General features: G+C 42.8%; 1 protein-coding gene across 7 annotated transcripts in view; it reads left to right on the forward strand.

Moving 5' to 3' along the window:
• Shab (Shaker cognate b) overlaps window positions 1–23,502 on the forward strand; it is a 432,817-nt gene that overhangs the window by 42,199 nt on the left and 367,116 nt on the right. For all 7 annotated transcript variants that reach the window (XM_071665900.1, XM_071665902.1, XM_071665899.1 and 4 more), the window contains exon 2: window positions 21,974–22,347. The gene's annotated coding sequence lies outside the window, so the exon portion shown is untranslated. The remainder of the gene's footprint in view (window positions 1–21,973; window positions 22,348–23,502) is intronic.

Below are 23,502 nucleotides of genomic sequence, written 5' to 3' on the forward strand. Positions count from 1 at the left end.
CTTGGAAGGCGTTAATATATCTAATTCGCGGAAGATTATATTCTTTTTTCCCGTCCCTAAAACATTTTGCGACAAGGAAATACTTGAGGAAAACATCAAAGTTTCTTTGAACAGTTTCTGGTAGCTCTTGTGTTGTTCGTTTGATGAGGATTTACCCACAGATGAAATCTTCGATAGTTCCCGACGTATTTCTTATATTACTTCGATTTCACTTTTATTTCAGCATAAGAATCGTCATGCACTTGAGGTATCGAGGCAGGAAAAACATATAAAGAATAGAGATCTGTGGGAATTGTTTTTATCATTAATTTTCAAGAGGAAAGAGTGATGAGATATCTGTGAAGGCTAGGCTGTTGAGATAGTAAAGGAAGCCTAACTCTGATAGTAGGTGTTAGGGGAACTAACTGTTCGTAGTCATTACGATAATTCTGAATGGTAAACAGCTGTGTGATGGTTCTAAGGCAGTTCGTCTCGAAGTAGAAACCCTCATTTTTGTCTAGGTAACGTGGAAGATATCGAGTCTGAAGAGTGTGGGGGATAAACTTAAGGCCTCTTTCTGTAACTTGAATGGTATGATTTGTATGGCTAGGCTGCTATAACGTATGGATTTTTTTGTATGATAAAACCTACTACTACGATGAGATGAAATAGCGTCGAACATTTGGACGGTGTGGCTGGTGGCGACTGGGTAATGAAGTTTATTTAAAGAGCATGAAGCATTATTATCAACCGAGTCGAAATGACGCAGTGATTAGAAGAAAGGAGGATATAAGCTCCCATTTTCTCTCTTGTTGACCTCCTTCCAAACTCTGTGCTTATCCTTCCTGAAGTTTGCCAATACTCGCTCAACCATCTCTCATATGAGCCCTCCTCCCCCGCCCTTATCAGCCCATGGACCCCTTGTGTTTTTTGTACATTTCCCAATCAGTCGCACTCCTTCCATTAGGTTAGGTCCATTCTCTCTCTCTCTCTCTCTCTCTCTGCTGATGGGAGAACTATGTGCACTTTCATCTCCGTATATATATATATATATATATATATATATATATATATATATATATATATATATATATATATATATATATATATATTCGAGGCTGCGCTACAAGCAGAAACAAGGAAGTTATGGACTTCTGGGAGAAATTTCTCGACATGACTGAACCGCCTTTTGTTAACTGATGATACATCCTCACTGAAGGTGACCCTTCACCTGCGTTGCAACCTGAAGTGGGTGGAGTCCGGAGCATCTATCTATCTATCTATCTATCTATCTATCTATCTATCTATATATATATATATATATATATATATATATATATATATATATATATATATATATATGTACGCCGATAACCACGAAAGGGATTAAATAACATTTACGACAACATGGGAGGCTAACAAACATCCATCCTCCATTAAGGCAACAGTAACCCTGGTTATGGGGCGTGGATCACACTGTACCACTACCGTTAGGACGTCAGTGTATACCATAGATTTGGGTGATTATAGAAGAGAAGTATTCGAGGATGGGGGAGATTTAGCGGCGAAAAGAGTCACGAACGAGGAAGTCAATTGCATCACATCTTGACATTAAAGGGAGGGTGTGCGGGGGAAAAAAAATAGCTGGTGTTTGCAACCCAAGAAAGCATTTAAGCGAGTGGAGGTTGCTGGCTGTGTGGGTCTGTTGCCAGGACTGGTCGTGTCGTTGTGTATGATCAGCCTAAAGGTCTGCCCAGTAAATGTTTTATATACACTTGATGTGTTGAAGAAAATGAGAAATTCATTCGTAATCCAACTCGATTTTTTTTTCTATTTCTTATTAGTGAAGAAAAAAAGTTTCAGACATTATATTTTTGTATGTAATTTTCCCATTCGTGATTTCTTAAGTTTGTTGAGTCTTTGGGAAGAGAAGGAGGAGGAGTGAGGGACTTCATCACTCGTGGGGGCGCCCCCATCTCTTGAACCTTGCCTATCACACAAAATTAATTAATATATGACGTCAGCATTCACGATTTCATCACCTTGCCTCCCATCCCCCACCTCCCGCCCCCCCCGGTTTTCATCCTTCACACTCATACTCCAACAAAATTTTTTTTCATTTCTTTTTCTCCAACAAATTTCTTAATTTCTTGTCCTGGCCTGTGGTCGCTCTGGAGGTCTTGGCATGTCTCGAAAGAATGGTTCACCGTTGACATCATCCACTGGTTTAAAGCTTAAAAGGTTCTGATCAGATCACCACTCACTCTTCTCTCTTCCACGTTGGGCCACTAATGCCGCCTGACCTCTCTTTGGGACTCGACCATTTCCATTCTAGTACCATCCTTCTCGCCCTCCTCTGGACTTTGTGTATTACATCTCTGTGTGACTCAACCAACGTACAGTGACCAAAGCTGAGCATCTTCTAGCGTCAGCCTATAGGAAGATGTGTGAGGGAATATTGCTGAATATTTTCTCCTCCGTGAACTTGAATGTGATTCAGATATTTGCCAGTAGACAAGCTTTTCTCGTACACTGTTCTTGTACACTGGGTCTCCGGCGAAAGATTAAGTTACAGAGTCGACTCCCAAGTCCCTCTGACACCCAGATTTATGCAGCTTTCATCTCCTTTTTTGATGATAGTGTGGCATCGAATCCTTCTCATTCATCCTTCTAGCCTCATTACTTTGCATTATTAGGGTTGAAGTTGATGTGGAAAAAAAAAGAGAAGAGTTTCAGTAAGATTCAATTGTTCTGTTCGACCCTATTTATCACCTATGCAGATGTCCCCACCCTGTTGTTTTTGTTGTTGTTGTTGCTGTTTTTGTTGCTGTTGTATTGTTAAAAAAACACCCTCTCACAGATATTGTTTCGTGCAAAACCCTGCCGTTTTCTGCGCATTTTTTTGCAGGTCGTGTACACAACCGCTGGAGATAATTTTGAATATGTTGTTTGTTTACTCAGTAGACAGTGAATCGTACGTGTCGACATGTAATTTTCTCCCCGTGTATCTCTGTAGTTCGTAACGCCATCATCGAATGTTTGAAGTCATTCGTTAGGGAAAATGTAAGAGGGATATACCAATGAGGTATAGCAGTGAGGGATGAGGGGGATATCAATGAGGGGATGAAGGATATAGCAGTGAAGGGTGAAGGATATATCAGTGAGGGGGTGAGGGATATAGCAGTGAGGGGTGAGGGATATACCAGTGAAGGGTGAGGGATGTAGCAGTGAGAGAGTGAGGGGTATAGCAGTGAAGGGTGAGGGATATAGCAGTGAGGGAGTGAGGGATATAGCAGTGAAGGGTGAGGGATATAGCAGTGAGGGGGGGGTGGTGAGGGTTATATCAGTGAGATGGCAAGGGATATAGCAGTGAAAGATGAGGGAAGTAACAGTGAGTGGGTGAGGGATATAGCACTAAGAGGGTTGAGAGATATAGCAATGAGGGTTGAGGAATATAGCAGAGTAGAGTGAGAGATATAGCAGTGAAGACTGAAGGATAAATCATTGAGAAATGTAACAATGAGGTATATATTGGTGATGGGTGAGGGATATAGCACTGAGGGGTAAGGAATGTAGCAGTGAGAGGGTGCTATATCCCTCATGGAGGGGTGAGGGATATAGCAGTGAGGGATATAGTAATGAGGGATATAGCAGTGAGGGATATAGTAATGAGGGATATAGCAGTGAGGGATATAGTAATGAGGGATATAGAAATGAGGGGTGAGACACACGCACTGTTTATTATTTCGGTTAAATCAAAAACATATGATTGTATAAACAACATCTTGTTTGTTTATTGAGTGTCTTGGTGCGTTAGGGGTTGAAGAGGCTGAGTGTGTGTGTGTGTTATACACTCGAGAAGCCTTATCTCTTGAAATCTCTCTCTCTCTCTCTCTCTACACACACACACACACACACACACACACACAAATATATATATATATATATATATATATATATATATATATATATATATATATATATATATATATATATATATATATCTTTTCTTTCTTTCTTTCAAACTATTCGCCATTTCCCGCATTAGCGAGGTAGCGTTAAGAACAGAGGACTGGGCCTTGAGGGAATACCCTCACCTGGCCCAATTCTCTGTTCCTTCTTTTGGAAAATTAAAAAAAAAACGAGAGGGGAGGATTTCCAGCCCCCCGCTCCCTCCCCTTTTAGTCGCCTTCTACGACACGCAGGGAATACGTGGGAAGTATTCTTTCTCCCCTATCCCCAGGGATAATATATATATATATATATATATATATATATATATATATATATATATATATATATATATATATATATATATATATATATAAACCTAAGTAAAATGAAACATCTTAACTCTACTTCAGCAGTCTTTACTCACACATCCCTCCACCGTCAACAAACAGAACATTGACAGAACATATACACACTGAAGTAACCCGCTGAGTGCTAAACAACCACCACGCCAGACATACACCCATCTGAAACCACTCTCCCTAGACACACACGAGTCACGCTCCCGTTTACGTTCTGGTCATCATCATCCATTCCCAGCAGCACTTCAGAAACAGATTCTCACAATGCAGATCCCCCGCACCGAACACTTGCTGCTCAGTTGTCCAGCATTCTTTTCACACACACATACACTCACACACACACAAATACACCCGGTGGACGTGGACGGCCCCCTTAGCGCTTCTGGAGCCTTATTAAGACAGAAAGGATTCCTGGGGCATATATATATATATATATATATATATATATATATATATATATATATATATATACATATATATATACGAATAAAGTGCATAGAAACGCGCACCTTCATAGAACATACAAACCTCCAACAGCCAGGATCGAACCCGGGACCCCTGTGCGCGAGGCAGGAATGTTAACCGCTAGGTTAAGGCTAACACTGTTGTGATTTTAGACAGAAGTAACTATCTATCTAAAATGAAAGATCTTCTAAATGATAACACAACATATTCTAAACTTAGTTAAAAATCCCTTAGAAGCAGTTGATTCCCATTTCAATAAAGAAATGAAGTTGTTGTTGAAAGGTAACAGTTCTCTTATCAAAAGTCCGTCATCTTTGTCCTCTTCATTGCCATGTATGTATGGACTTATCAAAACACATAAACAGAATTTTCCAGCAAGACCTATAGTGAGTTCAGTAGGCTCCATCACATGTAAATTGTCAAAATGGTTAGTTTCCTTATTAAGTCCTTTAGTGGGTAAGGTATCAAATTCTAATATCATGAACAATGTAGATTTAGTCAACAAGCGAAACAATATCAATGTTAATTTTGATTTCAAACTAGTTAGCTTTGATGTTTCCTCACTTTTCACTAAAGTTCCAGTTGATGACCTTTTAGAATATTTATCTGATGTCTTGGATGATATTCATTTACCTGTTTCAAAGTCTAATTTCATTGAACTGATAAAATTGTGTATAAGAGACTGTGTATTTCAATTTAATGGAGATTATTATGCTCAAAAATTTGGTATGGCAATGGGTAACCCTCTTTCACCTGTACTAAGTAATCTTTATATGGAATTTTTTGAAACAAAATTACTAAAGGATATCTTACCTTCTAATGCAATTTGGTTTAGGTATGTAGATGATGTTCGTGTTTGGCCAACAAATGAAAATTTACAAATATTTCTCCACTCACTTAACAATTTAGTACCTTCCATCAAATTTACTGTAGAAAATGAAAATAATGGTATGTTACCATTTTTAGATTGCATGATCCATAGACAAGGAAACAAGTTTAAGTTTAGCATATACAGAAAACCCACCAATGTATGCTCATATATCCATTATTACTCATCTCAACATGACAGAGTTAAATTATTATCATTTCAATCTATGTTCCTTAGGGCATTACGTATTTGCAGTCCAGAGTTTATTGATGATGAGTTTGAGAAGATAAATTCTATTGGATCTAAGTTAAAGTACCCTAGATCTTTCATTGATAAATCCCTTAAGTTAGCAAAGAAATCATTTCATAGAGTTGAGCCCAAACCTCCCATTGACACCAAGAATCTTTTAGATCTCCCTTTTGATAATAATTTCACTTTGCTTCCCATGTTGCTTAAATCCTTTAATGTAAATGTTGCCTTTAGCAACAATAATACTATAAAGAATATCTTAATCAGGAATTCACGAGAAAATTCTCTTGGTTGCATCTATAAAGTGCCTTGTGGAAACTGTGATAAATTTTATGTTGGTCAGACTGGTAAGGATCTTTCTGTTAGACTTAAGCAACATAAATATAGTATAAGAACGGGACAAGAATCAAATGCCTTGTTTAATCATGTTAAAAACTATGATCATTGTATTGACTGGAGTAACGCCATCTCAGTTATTAACTCTAACTCTATCACCAAGAGAAATATCATTGAATCTTCTATCATTAAATACACAAAGAATTATAATCTTGATATTAGTGATGGTTTATACAAATTAGATAGCTTTATTGTTGATAAGATTTGTAAAATGATAAGTTTATGAACGCTCGTTGTATGTTTTGGACGATCACATGTTTACCAAATGGCGTCCTAGCTTCGTCTCTTCGATGGATATCAACTGTGTCTCTCCTGATGATGTGATTATTACACGAAAGTGCACTTGGGAACTTTTCGTGTTTCACTCTCCCCGTGGACTCATAGGAATATATATATATATATATATATATATATATATATATATATATATATATATATATATATATATATATATATATATAAACTTCCTCTTAGATCTCTAGCTGATGCATACATTACATCGTCACTACGATTTCGATGTGGAAAAGATGAAAAAGTCAGAGTTTGGATGTTTGTGGTTTCCATTATCGTCGAGTTTTCAATTTCTGCCGCTTGGCTTCGTCGGTTGACTTAGGGATCTCGTTTCTCGTCGTCAGGCAAGACCGGGCTCCATACGATCGCCCTGTTGAACTTAATTCTCAAGACATTCCTCACATATACGCTCAACGGCAATGTATATACGTGTGGTTATGCCTGTGGTTTGTACCCCGAGTAGAAGGAGTCTTCTGCGAGGTGATTTCGCCATTCCATTCGGCAGCTGACATGTTTTGAAGGGCTGGAGGACTGTGGGACGTAACCTTGAGCACCATGGCAGGAAGGTAAGGATCCTTGAGCACGATGGTACGACCCTTGAGCACGACTATATAACCTTTGGGTAATGATGGGATCAGGGGCTTTCATACTCACTTCCTCGCTCAAAGACAGACCGTTTGAAATCGTTGGGTCTTAAGTTATGCAAGCATTTTCTGATGAAGCGATCAAGTCGTTTGTCTACAGTGAATTCACAGTCGTTTGTTTACAATGAATTCACAGACCGTCACCGTAACGAGGGGCCGTCACATATGTATATATGGCTCCTTCGTGTTTTGACCTATTGAGATGTTACAAATGTCTTAGAAGGAGTTTGCACGGCTTATCATTTCTTTTTATTGTAAACCAGACGTAATTACCAAGACGGATCAAATCTAACCTAGCCTAGCGTACCTAAGCTAAGTTTACCTAACCTAACTTAAACAAATCGAGCCTAATCTAACCTAACTTGACGTGACTTAGACAACCAAGGTAATTTCTTAACCTAACTAGACCCTAAGTAACGTACCTTATCGTTGCTAGTACAACCTTACCTGATCACTTAACCGCCAGACCTAACCTATCAAGAAACTGATGTAATATACTAGGCTAATCTAAGCTAACTTCGCCAAACCTGACCTAACCAAACCTGACCAAACCTGACACACAACCTTATCGAACCTAAACTTATCCACCTGACACAAACTCCTTCCAAGAAATGGAAGAAGGGCCGGCTTCTTCGCCGTAGCCTACGCTTCATTGTTCTCGAGGAGTAGCTGTCAGTGGCATATGCGGCATTGTGGATGAAAGATGTGAGAAAGAGAGAGAGAGAAAAAAAAGATGAGGACAATGGTAGTGTCTGCAGGTGTTAATTTTTTTTTATAGTGTTAGACGGAGGATCTCTCACAAGATGCTGTTTCCATGAAACTTGGACATGTACGTTTCAGAGAGAATTACCTAAGTGAAACTAGTGTTATTGTGGCCCAAATGAAATTGCAAGTTCACTTTTCTTTTTATATATTTTTTTTAGTATATGTTGATGGATGAATGTAAGATCATATATTACAACGTGAATATGAAATCCTATAGGATGTTGGAATTGGAGCTCTTTTCTGATAGGGTAGTAATATTGCAAATAGGAATATATATATATATATATATATATATATATATATATATATATATATATATATATATATATATATATATCATACAAACCTCCAACAGCCAGGATCTAACCCGGGACCCCTGTGCCACAGGCGAGAATCTACCGCTAGGCTATGGGCCTAGCCTAGTCTTGGAGGGAGGGGCGAGTATGCAGTCCGAAGGGGATGAGAAGGCCTGGAAAGTGAGTCAGTTGTTCTTTGCTGATGATACAGCACTGGTAGGAGATTCGAGTGAGAAACTGCAGAAGTTGGTGACTGAAGCTGAAAAGTGTGTGAAATGAGGAAGTTAAGAGTAGATGTGAATAAAAGCAATGTTATTAGGTTTAGCATGGTTAACGTAAAGGTTAGTTCGGATGTGAGTCTGAATGGAGAGAAATTGGAATTAGTTAAGTGTTTTAGACCTGGGAGTGGACATGACAATGAATGGAACCATGGAAGCAGAAGTAAATCATAGGGTGGATGACGGAGCGAAGGTTCTGGGGGCACTGAAGAAAGTGTGGAAAGAGAGAACGTTATCTGGGAGGGCAAAAAAGGTTATATTTGATGGCATAGTAGTTACAACAATATCATGTGGATTCGAGGCATGGGCTATAGATAAAGCTGTGCGGAGGATGGGAATTTGTTGGAAATTAAATGTTTGATGACAATATGTGGTATGTAGTGGTCTGATGAAGGGTAAGAGAGATGTGTGGTAACAAAAAGAGTGTGGTGGAGAGAATTTAAGAGGATCCGCTGGAATAGTTTGGACACATGGAGAGAATGGGCGAGGAAAGGTTGACAAAGGGGATATATGTGTCAAAAGTGGAGGGGGGAAGGAGAAGTGGAAAACCAAATTGGAGATTGAAAGATAAAGTGAAAAAGCGATCGGGGCCGAAGCATGCAGGAGGGTGAAAGGTGTGCACGGGATAGAGTAAATTGGAACGATGTGGTATAGTGCTGTCGATGGACAGAACCAGAACATGTTAAGCGTCCGGGGTAAACCATGGAAAGGTATGTGTGGCCTGGTTGTGAAGAGGGAACTGTGATGCCGGTGCATTACACATGAGAGCTTAGAAAATGAATGTGACCGGAAGCAGCTTTTTTTTCTTTTCGTCTATTTCCTAGCGCTCCCTCGCTAACGCGAACTGGAATGGTGAGTAAACACAGGGGAAAGCTTTTGGTTTTTGGCTTCGCGCAGAAGCCTTGCTCAGAGAAACTGCGGAAAGCGAAACGTTGGAGGAATGAAACACAGAAGCTCTACCTTGTGTTTACTCACTACCCAACTCGCACATAATGAACACCATTTCTAGAATGATCTCAAGCCATTTCACTAAGTAACTGTGTAAAGAGAACTAGTGTCTTGAGTAGATTCACGTAGAAACGTGTATACTTAAGCTGGCCATACAACGTTGGCTGGCGTTCCGTGAGGCCGGCCCGGAATGGGACGGGGGAAACGGACCGGCTAAAACCAAACTTGCTTAGCCGAGCGATCGACCCCCATGTGCCGAGCTCTCTCTCTCTCTCTCTCTCTCTCTCTCTCTCTCTCTCTGCTGAAGTGACAACTTTATGTGCACTTCCATCTCCATAGTGACTGTCTGTGTCTTGTCATTCGTACAGAAGGGATGTGATGTCTTATAGTCATTGCGTACACTTTATGGGGCACGAAGGTTGCGACCTCAGTGCGAGTGGAGGGAGGAAGGGAAGAATTCAAAGAAAGATCTTTTTTTTTCCTCTCTCTCTTTTAGAAGGGGCATTGTATAGGGGAATAGGGAGGGGAGGTGGGTTAGCTACACGGTAGGGGAGTTTTTGTCTGTCATCCCTCAGCCAACCAGGGCCTGACCACCAGACCCGCTGGCAGGAACTGTCAAGGCGGCGCCCTTCATCCTGCACGCAACCTCACACTGCCTCCACCTCACCACCGTCTCCTACCAGACCCGCTGACGGGGGAGCTGACGGTACCACATGGTGCCTTCCTTCCCTACCACTGCCTGCTACAAGACCCGCTGACGGAGACCTGACGGTACCACATGCTGCCTTCCCTCCCTACCACCACCTGCTACCAGACCCGCTGACAGAGACCTGACGCTACCACATGCTGCCTCCTCTCCTTACCACCTCCTGTTCCCAGACCCGCTGACGGAGACCTGACTAGCGCTACCACATGCTGCCTTCCTTCCCTACCTCCGCCTGCTACCAGACCCGCTGACGGAGACCTGACTAGCGCTACCACATGCTGCCTTCCCTCCCTACCACCGCCTGCTACCAGATCTGCTGACGGGGCCATGACGCTACCATGGAGTCCCCCACACACTCCCTACCACTGCCTGATACCACACAATGTCCATTACATCCTCTTAACCTGCATGCTACCATCGACGTCTCCGTCAACCTTTTCACCCTGTCAGGATTTCTTCACACATGTCTTCCTCCTCCTCCTCCTCCTTTTCTTCCTCTCTCTCTCCTCCTCCTCCATGTCCTCGTCCTCATGTCAGGTGCCAGTAGCTTGAGCTTTAGCTGCATGCCGCTGCCTCACGCAAGCCACCAGGCTCCGTCTGCAGCCTAAGATGTGGTTATTCATCACCCAATCCTTTCACGATGATTGGGGGACTGCGTGAGTCTTACTGTCTTCGGAGAACTAACTCATCGCTTAGGGGGTTCGGGATAAACCTCGGGGTCCTTTCCGCGAAGCAGGGTCATCAGGAAGTGAGGCCGGTAACATAGATATGGACAATAATCACGGCAATTACACCTTCAGGAGTTATTAACACGACTAATTAACGGAAATACAACTTTTGGGCCACAAGCTCTTGTTTGACGTGATGAATAACAGCACCGGTTATGAGTTTTTAAAACAATCTGTTGTTAGAAAAAAAAAATTATGGTGAATTGTCAGTGACTGATCATTTTACTGCATCTATATGGATTTATCACTGCGCACTCGAGACTCGAACCCGGGACAATAAGAACGATAGGCGGACAGCTTACCACTGGGCCACCGGTTGGTCAAAACAACATCATTCTTCAGTTGGCGCTACTGCTGTAGGATCCCTGCTGGCCATCACACACACACACACACACACACACGCACACACACACACACACACACGCGCGCGCGCGCGATGGTCCAGCAGGGTGAGACAGGCCGCCCACACGCGCGGAGAGAAGATGAGTACGTGGTCTGTTCGTCTGTAAGTTAAACACTTGGGTGTAGACCAGTAGGTGTTTGGTGGAATACAGAAGCCTCCTCCTCCTCGTCCTTCTCTGCCATACCGGCAATCAGTCGCCAGAACTCTGGAGAGAAAAACGATGACGTATCCTGTGATATACGTTGAGCGGTGACGAGATGGCACACCCGTCACAGCTCGTGATGGACACACACACACACACACACATCGGTTGCACAACACGTATCTTTAACTGCGAATTCGCTCGGTAACAACCACGTATTTCAGTCAACACACACACACATCTATAAGTTACCCATAACTGTAAGATAAAGGTATGTGATCCTATTCTAGTGAAAACCCACATATGCAAGAATTAATCATATCATTTTCTTCTCGTATAAATGGCCTTATGTATGCCATTCTCTCTCTCTCTCTCTCTCTCTCTCTCTCTCTCTCTCTCTCTCTCTCTCTCTCTCTCTCTCTCTCTCTCTCTAACTCTCTCTCTCTCTCTCTCTCTCTCTCTCTCTCTTGGTATTATCATCTCATTAGCCTTCTATGATGGCTCTTTCTGTAGTCACTAATGAGAGCCTTATTCCTCTCCCAATGATTTCCCCTCTGACTAAGGTACTGGTTGGTTCGTGTGAAGTGAATGTCGTTTTTTTTCCCTTCTTCTTCTCCTTCTTCTTCTTCTTTTTCTTCTTCTTCTTCTTCTTCTTCTTCTTCTTCCTCTTCTTCTTCTTCTTCTTCTTCTTCTTCTTCTTCTTCTTCTTCTTCTTCTTCCTCTTCTTCTTCTTCTTCTTCTTCTTCTTCTTCTTCTTCTTCTTTTTACCGAGTGTGTCTATTGTTCTGACGGCGGTGGTAATTTTATAATAGGAGGTAGACTCGCTCGATGGACAGACGTCATAAGTTCATGATAAGGATTTGAATGAAATGTTCAGTACCTTGAGAATGTTTCACAGTCGTCTTTGAGGAAACAAGTGATCTCTGGGTAGAATATATAAACTCTTTTTTTTCTTTCATACTATTCGCCATTTCACGCGTTAGCGAGGTAGCGTTAACAGCAGAGGACTGAGCCTTTGAGATGGAATCCTCTCTTGGCCCCTTCTCAGCTCCTTCTTTTGGAAAATTAGAAACGAGAGGGGAGGATTTCCAGCCCCCCGGCTCTCTCCCCTTTTAGTCGCCTTCTACGACACGTAGGGAATACCCGAGAAGCATTCTTTCTCCCCTATCCACAGGGATAATGTATATATATATATATATATATATATATATATATATATATATATATATATATATATATAAAGATGATAGTTCTGCAGTTTGTGCCAAGTTTGGCGGAAACTTTTCTGTTTCGCAAGAAAAACGGATAAAATATTCCATAAATCTCAAAAGTTAACTGGGACGTCTGGTGTGTTCCGCTTGGCCACACGCTGTAACCAGAGAGACACATGACCTTTGTGAGGAATCTATGGAGACTGAGGGTTAACCGTGGCTTTCCTGTTGTCTGCTTCAGGCCATGGTAGTGCAATGGTAATATAACCCACACAACCTTGTCTTTCAGCATAACATTGAGTCATTCCACTAAGACCTCAGGTAAGCCAGCTAGTACAAGAGGAGGCAGATTGAGTTTATCTAATACGTTACTGTAGCACTGATTCAGGCAAATTTATACAACGGAACACCAGGTTGTTAATTACATAAATATCGTTTGGTGGCGCGCCTACCGTGTGCATGGACCATAAGTTATCTTTGAGGTACGGTCTTGAGATGCACGGTAAAGCTCAGCACTGGTGCTATTACTCCGTTCTTTTCGGATATTCCCTAAATACCTTAAGGCAGATGCGTCTTGTGCAGTATATCTTGCACCCATTTTAGCGGGTGTTCAAGTATGTCTCGAGTTCTTTCGTCGCTGGTGATGGGATGAAAGTAAGATGTGCGAAAACACGAATAACAAGAACATGGTGATTTGTTTGGTGAATGTATAAGGGATGAGATGGTGCACGTAGTGCAGGGTTATGGTAAGATGGAGAGGGTAACTGTAGTGAGGAGAGGCCGAGGTGAGGTGGTGGAGACGGGCTTGGCAGGAGTTCAAGCTGCTTCTCGAGACGGGCGGTGCCGCTGTCCTTCGTGAGTCCTGACGGAGGAGGGGTTCTTGGGACGTAGGGCTTCTGCCAGAAGGGAGAAGCGTCAGTCAAGAGTCGCATGATTGACCACTGCTGCTGCTGGAGAAGGCTTGACGAAGGCTTCTAGATTCTGGAGTCGCACGGTCAAGACTGCAGGCAACACCAGAGCGGTGCACTTGTCTGAGGCTTGACTGACTGACTACCTTGCCTTCAGTGATGCCCGGGTCTATAAGAGGCGGTTAGGTTAACTCATGAAGGCGGTCCTTGGAAGTTCCATGATCTTGTAGGGTGGCTGGTGAGACGAGGCGAAGCGGGCACACGATCGCATTGTAGCTGGAGACGAAGAGATACAAACACCTGGTCTTATGTGGCCAGTTAAGGTTTTAAGTCACAAGGTGTGGCATCCCTTCTGCTGATGGTCGTGTGTGACTCTCGTGAGGTCAGCTATCCGGTGAGGTATGGGGCTCTGTTCGCCCTGGGATTAAGAGATCAGGTGAGATCCCTCCCAGTCATGACGTGTCTGGCGCGGCGTCCAGGTAACTTATGTTGAATGACACAAGAATGTTGAGGGCCCGGCACCCTCAGGTCTTTTAATATCTTGTTATTACTTCACTGTACAGAGCAACCTTCACTTCTTGAGCAATTCTTCTGTTAGAGGATTTCTTTTTTTTTAAGTTTCACTTTTGTTCCCATAGAATGAATCGCTCTGTCATATTTTGTATCTGGTTTCTTCCGCTTATTCGTCTTTTAAGAGTTGGCAGTTCCTGTGCTCATCTGGGTTATTTCTAGCCTGTTGTCCTTGTTGGTACTAAACAGTTACGCTTCTTACTGAAACCTGCTGAAAGCAGACGTTGTACTGTCTTTAGGGGAAAATGTCTGTAAAGTCTGGATGGTATGGAGAAATGCCTCGCTCAAGCACTTTCGCATTTTGCCGCACGACAACTTTCGAACTCTTGGTAAGAACGGGTCTTCAAGCATAATCCATGGACAGGAGGGAGCGACCAATTCCTCCCCAAGGGTTAGAAAGTTCTGTATCTGACCACATGACATCCTGATGGGGATATTTCTTTTCCCCCTCAGTAACGGTTTCTTCCTCTTCTGGAACTGATCCTATTGTATTTCTTTGAGTCGTCAGTTTTCCCCGATGTTTCCCCTCGGTTCCATAGCATGTATCTGTCCAGCCGGGTTCTCCCTCCGCCTCTCTTGAGTACCTTAGGCCCACTGACCAGCATGGGTCGCTGACTACAATGGCCCACTAACCAGCATGGGTTGCTGACTTCCATGGGTCGGTGAAACGCCATTGGTCGCTCACTGGTGCGGCACAGTGCCTACAGTGGGTCAGTGTCCCCACCACGGGCCACGGAGCACACCCATGGGTCGTTGGCCACAGCAAGTAACACTTGCCAGCTACTCCGCCTTGCCCTGCTCACTAGGAGTCACAGGTTTCCAGTCATGAATATGGTAATGCACTTGGTAGTGTTGGGCTGAGCGGCTTGTATAAGACTCGCTTGTGTAGCTGGGTTTGTGTTGAGTTTGTTTTCTGTTTGATTTTCCTTGTGTCCAGTTGATAATGTCTTTGCCTGTGTGTGTGTGTGTGTGGTGTTTAGTTCCCAATTTCTTCAGTGGGGGAAAGGATGCTAGTGGGGCACTATGTCTCGTACCATTAAGGCTAGGAGCGCAGTGAGAGACAGGCGACGCAGCACAAAGCAGGGTGGAAATCTGTAGATACTGAAGGCAGAGGAGAGCACACATACTAGGACGCATAGCGGCACAGCAAAGGTGCAGTCCTGCGCTGTGCCCTGCGCCACAGCATAGTGGTTGTGACACAGATTTCCGCTTCACTCATGCCACGTGTCAGTCCATTCAATGGCTCTCCGATGCACATCATCAGTCTGTTGTCTGCTGAATGGAAAGTCGATCCTAGATTTTGCTTCGGAAGGATTTCGGGTGTTTGGGGCCAATTCTCTTCGTGTCTACATGTACTCACTTCTCTATACCGACTTCTTTCCATGGCTGATGTTGTCATATAGTAGCAATAAATGCTCCACTTCAGAGTCCGATTCTGAATATATATTTAAATGATATTCCAACTTAGCCATGAGCAGTACAACAGTGATATGGGTACCACACACACACACACACACACACACACGCACACATACACAAACAAACACACACACATTAGCTCTAGTCTGTGTCAGGTGTATGTGTGTGTGTGTGTGTGTGTGTGTGTGTGTGTGTGTAATTATCTATTTGCACTGTGCAAGGAGGGGGAAGGGGTCTTACACGCGTGCAGCCCCCATCTCTCAAACATTGTCTCCTCTCATGCAACTTATGAAAGTTTTGTAAGTTGTGGGACAATATTGACCATGTCCTCAGTCATTCTGTTCCATTCGCCCGCCACTCTCATACTGTATAAACACTTCTCTACACCCGTCACTCTCATACTATATAAACACTTCACTACACCCGCCACTCTCATACTATATAAACACTTCTCTACACCCGCCACTCTCATACTATATAAACACTTCTCTACACCCGTCACTCTCATACTATATAAACACTTCTCTACACCCGTCACTCTCATACTATATAAATACTTCTCTACACACGTCACTCTCATACTATATAAATACTTCTCTACGCCCGTCACTCTCATACTATATAAATACTTCTCTACACGTGTCATTCTCATACTATATAAACACTTCTCTACACCCGCCACTCTCATACTATATAAATGCTTCTCTACACCCGTCACTCTCATACTACATGAATACTTCTCTACACCCGTCACTCTCATACTATATAAATACTTCTCTACACGTGTCATTCTCATACTATATAAACACTTCTCTACACCCGCCACTCTCATACTATATAAATGCTTCTCTACACCCGTCACTCTCATACTATATAAACACTTCTCTACACCCGTCACTCTCATACTATATAAATACTTCTCTACACGTGTCATTCTCATACTATATAAACACTTCTCTACACCCGTCACTCTCATACTATATAAACACTTCTCTACACCCGTCACTCTCATACTATATAAATACTTCTCTACACGTGTCATTCTCATACTATATAAACACTTCTCTACACCCGCCACTCTCATACTATATAAATGCTTCTCTACATCCGTCACTCTCATACTACATGAATACTTCTCTACACCCGTCACTCTCATACTATATAAATACTTCTCTACACGTGTCATTCTCATACTATATAAACACTTCTCTACACCCGCCACTCTCATACTATATAAATGCTTCTCTACACCCGCCACTCTCATACTATATAAACACTTCTCTACACCCGTCACTCTCATACTATATAAATACTTCTCTACACGTGTCATTCTCATACTATATAAACACTTCTCTACGCCCGTCACTCTCATACTATATAAACACTTCTCTACACCCGTCACTCTCATACTATATAAACACTTCTCTACACCCGTCACTCTCATACTATATAAATACTTCTCTACACGTGTCATTCTCATACTATATAAACACTTCTCTACACCCGCCACTCTCATACTATATAAACACTTCTCTACACTTGATTGCTCCATCCTAACATCTCTCAAAAGAACTGTTCGCTGTTCACGTTATTGATCTCTTTTGATTCTTAAAGGCTGTGCTCAAGTCACCCCTTACTCTTCTGCCTTCCAAGATGGGCAACTTTAAAACCATCAGCTTTCCCCCTCTTACTTACCATCTTTCATTGTGTGTGTGTGTGTGTGTGTGTGTGTGTGTGTGTGTGTGTGTGTGTGTGCATTGCTTCCATGGTATGTACGTGTGTGTTTGTATCGGATGAATGTGTGTTTTTGTGCATTTTTCTGTGTTTGTCTATGTATTTGTGCACGATTGTGTCTTTGTGTTCCGTTGGTTCACTCACCTCGCATGTGTCTGCATGTGAACCCACGTTACTATGTGCCCACGTCATGTGATCTCGTCTATGTGGTCTCGTATATGTGGTCTCGTATATTTGATCTCGTATACGTGGTCTCGTATATGTGGTCTCGTATATGTGATCTCGTATACGTGGTCTGTATATGTGATCTCATGTATGTGATCTTGTATATGTGGTCTCGTATGTGTGATCTCGTATATGTAGTCTCGTATATGTGGTCTCGTATATGTGATCTCGTATATGTGGTCTCATATATGTGGTCTCGTACATGTGATCTCATATATGTGATCTCGTATATGTGATCTCGTATATGTGGTCTCGTATATGTGATCTCGTACATGTGATCTCGTCTATGTGGTCTCGTATATGTGATTCCATCAGCTAAAGCTTCGGCATCGCCCCCAAGCCATATCCGTACCGATCTGGCCCGCCATTACACGCCGTGTCCAACGGCCTCACCGTCGCCTTTGCTCGTGAGGCTAAACGCCACCTCTCTCCCTCCCTCCCTCACCTGCTGATCTTTGGCGCGTACTCCACTACCCCTCCAGCCCATGAATCCAGGATCGCCGACACAGTCAGCGGGATTTCCAGGCCAGCGACGGGGATCGGGAGACGCTTAGTAACAGGATTACCAGCGCAGTTGGCGAGATTACCACACATTCCCTCCACGAAGGTATCCGGGGAGGCGATTGTTGCTGGCGCCGCCCGCCTCTGTGGCTGGTTTAGTTCCCGCCTTCCGTGGTGGCCAGCACTATCCGCTGCGGTTGGTGGCACTGTTTCTGTCGTTGGTAACACTACTACTTCCACGATAGTTAGCACTGTTTCTGTTGTTGGTAACACTACTACTTCCACGATAGTTAGCGCTGTTTTTGTTGTTGGTAACACTACTACTTCCACGATAGTTAGCACTGTTTCTGTTGTTGGTAACACTACTTCCAGGATAGTTAGCACTGTTTTTGTTGTTGGTAACACTACTTCCACGATAGTTAGCACTGTTTTTGTTGTTGGTAACACTACTTCCACGATAGTTAGCACTGTTTTTGTTGTTGGTAACACTACTACTTCCACGATAGTTAGCACTGTTTTTGTTGTTGGTAACACTACTTCCACGATAGTTAGCACAGTTTCTGTTGTTGGTAACACTACTACTTCCACGATAGTTAGCACTGTTTTTGTCGTTGGTAACACTACTACTTCCACGATAGTTAGCACTGTTTTTGTTGTTGGTAACACTACTACTTCCACGATAGTTAGCACTGTTTTTGTTGTTGGTAACACTACTTCCACGATAGTTAGCACTGTTTTTGTTGTTGGTAACACTACTTCCACGATAGTTAGCACTGTTTTTGTTGTTGGTAACACTACTTCCACGATAGTTAGCGCTGTTTTTGTTGTTGGTAACACTACTTCCACGATAGTTAGCGCTGTTTTTGTTGTTGGTAACACTACTTCCAGGATAGTTAGCACTGTTTTTGTTGTTGGTAACACTACTTCCACGATAGTTAGCACTGTTTTTGTTGTTGGTAACACTACTTCCACGATAGTTAGCACTGTTTTTGTTGTTGGTAACACTACTTCCACGATAGTTAGCGCTGTTTTTGTTGTTGGTAACACTACTTCCACGATAGTTAGCACTGTTTTTGTTGTTGGTAACACTACTTCCAGGATAGTTAGCACTGTTTTTGTTGTTGGTAACACTACTTCCACGATAGTTAGCACTGTTTTTGTTGTTGGTAACACTACTTCCACGATAGTTAGCACTGTTTTTGTTGTTGGTAACACTACTTCCACGATAGTTAGCGCTGTTTTTGTTGTTGGTAACACTACTTCCACGATAGTTAGCACTGTTTTTGTTGTTGGTAACACTACTACTTCCACGATAGTTAGCACTGTTTTTGTTGTTGGTAACACTACTTCACGATAGTTAGCGCTGTTTTTGTTGTTGGTAACACTACTTCCACGATAGTTAGCACTGTTTCTGTTGTTGGTAACACTACTTCCACAATAGTTAGCACTGTTTTTGTTGTTGGTAACACTACTTCCACGATAGTTAGCACTGTTTCTGTTGTTGGTAACACTACTTCCACGATAGTTAGCGCTGTTTTTGTTGTTGGTAACACTACTTCCACGATAGTTAGCACTGTTTTTGTTGTTGGTAACACTACTTCCACGATAGTTAGCACTGTTTCTGTTGTTGGTAACACTACTACTTCCACGATAGTTAGCACTGTTTTTGTTGTTGGTAACACTACTACTTCCACAATAGTTAGCACTGTTTTTGTTGTTGGTAACACTACTACTTCCACGATAGTTAGCACTGTTTTTGTTGTTGGTAACACTACTTCCACGATAGTTAGCACTGTTTCTGTTGTTGGTAACACTACTACTTCCACGATAGTTAGCGCTGTTTCTGTTGTTGGTAACACTACTACTTCCACAATAGTTAGCACTGTTTTTGTTGTTGGTAACACTACTTCCACGATAGTGAACACTGTTTCTGTTGTTGGTAACACTACTTCCACGATAATTAGCACTGTTTCTGTTGTTGGTAACACTACTACTTCCACGATAGTTAGCACTGTTTCTGTTGTTGGTAACACTACTTCCACGATAATTAGCACTGTTTCTGTTGTTGGTAACACTACTTCCACGATAGTTAGCACTGTTTCTGTTGTTGGTAACACTACTTCCACGATAGTTAGCACTGTTTCTGTTGTTGGTAACACTACTTCCACGATAGTTAGCACTGTTTCTGTGATAAGTAGCGCTACCTCCACAGTTGTTAGCACTGTTTCGATGGTTGTCAGCGCTACCTCCACGGTTGTTAGCACTGTTTCTATGGTTGTTAGCATTATTTCCACAGTTGTTAGCACTGTATCTATGGTTGTTAGCATTATCTCCACAGTTGTAGCATTATCTCCACTGTATCTATGGTTGTTAGTTCTAGTTCCATGGTTGTTAGCACTGTTTCTGTGGTTGTTAGCACTACATCTGTGGTTATCAGCACCTCCTCCATGGTTGCTAGTCCTAGTTCCATGGTGGCCAACACAGCCACCACAGCTGCTAGTCCAGCCTCCATGGTTGTTATCACTGCTTGGGAGAGATTGCTAACAATACCTTGTGGATTCCGGGCACGTCCTTTCAGAGCTTTCTCAAGAATTCCAGGCCACCTACGGATTTCCGACATTAATTCTAAGATTGTCATTGCTTTCCAGGATTGTCATTGCTTTCCAGGACTGTCATTGCTTTCCAGGACTGTCATTGCTTTCCAGGATTGTCATTGCTTTCCAGGATTGCCATTGCTTTCCAGGATTGTCATTGCTTTCCAGGATTGTCATTGCTTTCCAGGATTGTCATTGCTTTCCAGGATTGCCATTGCTTTCCAGGATTGTCATTGCTTTCCAGGATTGTTCTTGCTTTCCAGGATTGTCATTGCTTTCCAGGATTGTCATTGCTTTCCAGGATTGTTCTTGCTTTCCAGGATTGTCATTGCTTTCCAGGATTGTCATTGCTTTCCAGGATTGTCATTGCTTTCCACGATTGTCATTGCTTTCCAGGATTGTCATTGCTTTCCAGGATTGTCATTGCTTCCCCGTATTGTTCTTGCTTTCCAGGATTGTCATTGCTTTCCAGGATTGTCATTGCTTTCCAGGATTGTCATTGCTTTCCATGAATTCCAGATGAGGATTGGAGGATTATCAGATCGGATATTTCACTCCACTTCTGATTCTGGAGGAATCCAAGATCTCCTTCACTGAAACTAGAATTCCCCAGTTTCATTTCTGAGTGGCTCTTGTTTCGCTGTGTGAGTTTCAGGAGTGTACGTATTTGCCAGGATGATCCTTCTGTGTCCGGTGTGGAGCCTCGGGTGTTATAAATGAACACGAAACCAGACAACGATCCATCTAATGACATGTTCCTTAGATCCTTTGAATGAAAAAATTAATAAACGATTCTTCCCATAAACTAATTAGAAATATTCTTAAATTTGGCGCTGAATCTGTAACGTTAAAAGAGCCTGTGTGTGTGTGTGTGTGTGTGTGTGTGTGTGTGTGTGTGTGTGTGTGTGTGTGTGTGTGTGCGTGTGTCATAACTTCATGATAATGACTGATAGAAAACTGAACCTTCACTACGGTGGTCAACTGTATCTTAACTATTGTGAAAACGCGTGGACTTCCTTGTGGGACTAAGTTGACTGTCTTTACCATCCTGGTTGAGCGGGATGACTGAGAGGGATGCCACAAGGTCGTGGTTGAACACGAAGTCCATCGCTCACCTTGTTGGCGTACCGTAGGGCAGTTTGTCCCGTCGCGTGAACCTTGTGAAGTGCGTGGTCTTCGTCCGGTGACACTGGCAGACTTTTAGAAGAAGCCTTTAGCACACAAATGGTCTTTATGTATTAAGTGAACTGGGTAAGTTGGTGGTGAGGGTAGAGGAGCCGAGTCTATGCCACCGGAATCCTGCTCAGAACAGATGTTATTAGGTTTCGTTTGTTTTCCAGGATCGTGTGCGTGGTTCGTCTAGCCACCTTCAGACGCCGTCGAGCGACCATCTCTTCGTCGTCTTCCACGCGTCTGACTGACAGACTGGCTGACTGACTGACTGCCATGACCTGACTGACACCGAGGTCAAGTTCCAACACCTATCTAGCCAACCAACTGCATGACCACTCGTCTTGAAACTGACCGTCTACCACCGTTCGGGCTGTGTGGTACCGTCCTATTTCCTGCCGCCATCTAAGACAACCTGACCAGTACCGCCTGACGCCTTGACTGCCACCAAGCTAACACCAGACCGCCGTGCCACTGGACTGCCGCCACCTACCAGCGTTGATCGCCTGGAAGAGGGAGGACCTTCCCTCATACACCGTCGATGGTGAGTACCACTGTGTCTCAAGTTTATGGATGGTTCTCCAGGAGGACTTTTGAAGTTATTCCTTCAACCTCCCTGCCTAACTCTTACCTCTTGTCTATCTTGCTCTTCCCTCACTCACTCTCCCTTCCTTCCTATCTTTGTTCCTCCTCCTCCTCTTCCCCTGTAGTCTCTCATTCTTACGCATTTCCTTCTACCTTTTCCTTTGGCACCTCACGATTCATATCCCTGTTTCATCTAAACCTTTTAGTCCACCTCTTCCGAATATAACCCAAGTTTTCCTTTCACTCTTCTTCTTTCCCTCTTGCGTCCCGCGACCCTCATCTTCGAAGGGTAACCCATGACTGTAGAGCGAAGAATCCCGTATTGATACTGTGGTCAACGAAGCAGATTGTTCGCTGTACACAGTCTGCCGCGGCCAGCGACAGAGCAAGGGTTGCCGGACAAGTAGCCAGTTTTCCGATCAATGGACAGAAGTTCGGTTGAAGGCGTTTCGATCCGTTTTCACTCACATAAAACGGTGTTAAGTTATGGGGAAAATGAACTAGACAAGGCAGAAGTATGTTCTAGGTTCTAGCTTCATAAAATGCTGAAAGGTGTGAGCTATTAGGGAGGGGAGGAAGGCAATTAAGACCCTCCTTGACTCGGTTCTTGGAAGTAGCTGGCCCATTCCTGTTTGTTCCCCCTGGTCTGGATTGTTCTCTTCTTAACTTTATTTGTTCAAAGACTTGATTATTTTTTATCTAATTATAGTCTAGGGCAAGGATGTGCGCTACTCCTGCTACCCTCTCTACCTGCCTTTTGAGCAATAAAGGTATTTCTAAAGCCGTAACTTGGCCTATGGTTAGGGTATACCTTTCACCACTTTCTTATAGCCATATATATATATATATATATATATATATATATATATATATATATATATATATATATATATATATATATATATATATATATATTATGATCACATTCTCCCGTGCTAACCAGGTCCCGCCAAGAATAAACGAAGAAAGGCCACATCCGCTAACATCCATTCTTTAGCTCTCATGTGTAATGCACAGAAACCACAGTTAACTATCCACATCCAGGCCCCACAGAGCTTTCCATGGTTTACCCTGGACGCTTCACATTCCCTGGTTCAGTCCATTGATAAAACGT

The sequence above is a fragment of the Panulirus ornatus genome, chromosome 10 (genome assembly GCF_036320965.1).
Source record: "Panulirus ornatus isolate Po-2019 chromosome 10, ASM3632096v1, whole genome shotgun sequence".
NCBI lineage: Eukaryota > Metazoa > Arthropoda > Malacostraca > Decapoda > Palinuridae > Panulirus > Panulirus ornatus.